Raw genomic sequence first — 4,087 nt, forward strand, 5'->3', positions numbered from 1 at the left:
CCAAGTGCCAGATACAACCCAGTGATCACTCTCTAATAGGGCGACGAGGAGAGGATCACCGGGTAGGATTATGCTATGCGTTGCTACTTGGAGGACTTCAATCTACTCTCTTCTACATGCTGCAAGACGGAGGCTGCCAGAAGCGTAGTCTTCGATAGGACTAGCTATCCCCCTCTTATTCTGGCATTCTGCAGTTCAGTCCACTGATATGGCCTCCTTACACATATACCCATGCATATGTAGTGTAGCTCCTTTGCTTGCGAGTACTTTGGATGAGTACTCACGGTTGCTTTGCTCCCTCTTTTCCCCCGTTTTCCTCTTCTTCCCGGATGCCGCAACCAGACTTTGGAGCCCAGGAGCTAGACGCCACCGTCGATGACGACTACTACACTGGAGGTGCCTACTACTACGTGCAGGCTGCTGACGACGACCAGGAGTAGTTAGGAGGATCCCAGGCAGGAGGCCTGCGCCTCTTTCGATCTGTATCCCAGTTTGTGCTAGCCTTCTTAAGGCAAACTTGTTTACTTATGTCTGTACTCAGATATTGTTGCTTCCGCTGACTCGTTTATGATCGAGCACTTGTATTCGAGCCCTCGAGGCCCCTGGCTTGTATTATGATGCTTGTATGACTTATTTATGTTTTTAGAGTTGTGTTGTGATATCTTCCCATGAGTCCCTGATCTTGATCATACACGTTTGCGTGCATGATTAGTGTACGATTGAATCGGGGGCGTCACAAGTTGGTATCAGAGCCGACTGCCTGTAGGAATTCCCCTTTCCAACTCCTTGGCCGAAGTTGAGTCTAGTCATTGAAAAACTTTTACTAACATGGATGTGCGACTTATGGCCCCACGTTGCCATTGGGTGGTATTAGGATCTTTTACTCCTCGTCTATACTCTGGGACTCTGATCTCTCTTCTATTCGGGTTAAATGAATTTTGCTAACTCTAACATTAGGATCTCATGATCACTTCCACCCGGAGAGCCCCGTGTTACCAATGACCGCCTACTCCACCTGAAGATTCCGAACATACTCTACGATGTGCTCTCGAGACTATGTGCCATTGCTTTTGCAATTCACTTCCAACGATAATTCCCTCTGGATAACTACTTACACCTGTCGTTCATATTGTCATCCCCAGTTGCTCTTGTTACTTCAAGATGTCCTGAAATACTCTCCGATATTCCTAGAATTCTTTATGCTTACTGCCCTACAGTTCCTTGCCGCATGAATACCCCTACGGTTAATTACTCGCGCTTGCTGAGTATCCGTTCGTCCAAAGTTGTTCATGTGTTTCACAAAATTCTTTGGAATACTTTTCGATCTTTCGAAAATCCTCTGCAGCCTATTGTTCTTGAAATTCTTGCTTACTAGCATTATTGTTAATTCCACATGACTAGTAGTCCTCGTTAACATCCCTTGTCTTAGTCATTTTGAGCCTATTGATTCAATGTGTGCGTATGCACGCAGTCATCATGTTATCCTTTTTAAGATTATGTTTCCGGCTCAGGCATCATTCCAGACATGAGTTGGTTCTCTGCAATTCAAACCTTTATTGATTGTCCAACTAAGTGTTTTCAACTTATCCATCCTTGATCAGAACGTCTGCTTCTGATCCTTCATTTTGGAAACCATAATTTCTTTCTGTTTAAGCATAAGACTAATCAGGTGATTCTTGAATCTGATGCCTCTGTATTCTTTCTTCCTCTGAGTGAGTACCGATACTCACATCATCTCCGTTGTGGATCGCCCGATCCATTGTTGGATTGGTATCCGACAGTGTCCTTCATATTCAATCACCTTGTGAGTTCTTTCCCTGATACATAGTGCCTTTGGTAAATTGTATCCTCTGCTTGGCCAACCATGCTCTGCTATCGAGCTGGTGTTAATTACTATTGAAGTTTGTGGTATATGTTCCTAAGATGCCCTGATGGGTTGAACCTACGCGTTCCCTAATCTGTGTGAACCCGAAAGATTCCACGGGCCATACTTATCTGGTATTGCACCAAGTAAAACTTTCAACAACTAATGTCATTTTTGAAATACGAGAGGTGAATGGAAGGTTATGCATTGAAGAAGTGGGAGTCGACCTTGAACCTTTGTGTTCATGCCCATGGACACAATGTAGATCCTATCATGGAAGCTTCTTGCAATAATAACTATTTCCTTGAAAATATCACCTGGATCTGTGAATTGATCCTTTGCAATCGTGGTTCCGACCATAATTTCTTCCTTTGATTCCATTTCTCAGACAAGTAAAAGCGCTTGTTTTCTATAGATCAATACACCCCACTTCAACCTTTAGTTTGATATGCCGTCAAGTATTATCTCCCTGGTATCTCGAGGATATCATGTCATTGCACTACATCTTATGAATTTGTGCCGGAGTAATACCTTTCCCTATCATAGTCACTCCATGAGTTTTGGGTTGTCGTCAACCGACAACACCGAATAGTGAATCGAGTCCGCACTGCGATTCGACAACTCTTAGTAATCTTCATTGCTTACGAGTTTAATACTCCATCATTTCATTGCTAGCTTTATCGGCTACATCATTATCGTGCTAAATTTAACTGTGCTATCTGGTTCTTCCCGGAGCACAAATTTTGACGGTGAGCTAATCTTACGTCGATCTTCCTCGTCATATCATTTCTCCTTGAACAACAAACTTGATTTGAGTTTGTATCCTACCAGTGGTTCCAATAACCTTTCGCTTCATAATTCGTTTGACCTGATGTCATCGCCGATCGATTACATCTTCATGAAATCTCTCGACAAATGTGTCGTGATAATCATCAGCATTCTAAGCTCTTCCAGAATATCAATTGAATTCATGATGAGAAATACCATCCTTGCCCTCAATGAATTGTGTTATCATCGACCACTTTATTGCCTTCCGTTCAACGCAAACTTGTTCGTGTTTTGTGTTATACCTGGAGATCCTTACTATCCAGCTTGTACTATGTTCTACCTTGAAGTATTATTGCCTTTTATGTCAAGGATGTTGCGAGAATTTCCCCACCTCTTGAGAATTCTTGATATATTATTACTTCTCGCCATCTCCATTCATTCCTTGGTCCCTCCCTGTCGTTCTAACCGGAATACTGACAACTAGACTATGATGTGTGAATTCAAAACTTCTAGCAACCCTATTGTTTGAAGTTAACAGTCGATATTTTATTCTTAGACCATTGGTTATTGAATCACCATTCTAACATTGATCATGCTACCTAAGTCCATATTTCGGGTGCACCTTTCGACCAATGTTTAACTGGGTATGTTTTCCTCGAGCATACCTCATTATATCATTTGATCTGACAAATATTATCTCCTTGTTCACATGATTGTGGAAATCCATCTTTTGAAAATCTCAATTAATTGTAGCTGAGTCAATCAGCCACCTCCTCACCTCTCCTTGATTTAATGATGAACTCGTGTGTCGGAACTCACTCCATAGTTCATTTCACGAGAATCTTACATTGTCATCTCCTCAATTGTGTTGCACCTTTTCTTCCTAGGTATCCTGCCACCAATCAGATCTGAATCCTGGTCAGATATGATGGTTGGGACGAATTTTCCAAGAGTTATAGCATTGGGCTTTATATGACCCGGTAAGGTGATGTCATGCCTAGCACACCTGGCTGGAGGGCCCATTGTTATAGTTCTTCCTTTTAGCAATGATAACCATTCTTCCATGAGGAAATTGAATGACTTATTCTATAAGTTGTTCCTGATGAGTCCATTGAGTATCCAAGGTCCGATCTTTGCTTGAAGACCATGTCAATGCTATCTCGAAGCATGTCTATGGTACTCCGAATTTCAACAAGAACATTTGAAGCCCAATGCTAAATGTTTCTTGCTCAATTATCCAAACACCGTTGTATGGGTAATGTCATGAAATTTCTCTCTCCTTACCTAAAGGGTTTTCTACATTATCTCCTGTCGTGGATATCTTGCTCTGCTTGTCCTTGGGAAGGATATACCCCTGAAATATGTGTTTAAACACATTTTCCTTTCCATTGTTCTGTTTAACCTGATACATATGTTTTCCTTTCCATTGTTTGGTTTAATCTTTCTTGTGAACTA

The sequence above is a fragment of the Triticum dicoccoides genome, chromosome 6B (assembly GCF_002162155.2).
Source record: "Triticum dicoccoides isolate Atlit2015 ecotype Zavitan chromosome 6B, WEW_v2.0, whole genome shotgun sequence".
NCBI classification, from domain to species: domain Eukaryota; kingdom Viridiplantae; phylum Streptophyta; class Magnoliopsida; order Poales; family Poaceae; genus Triticum; species Triticum dicoccoides.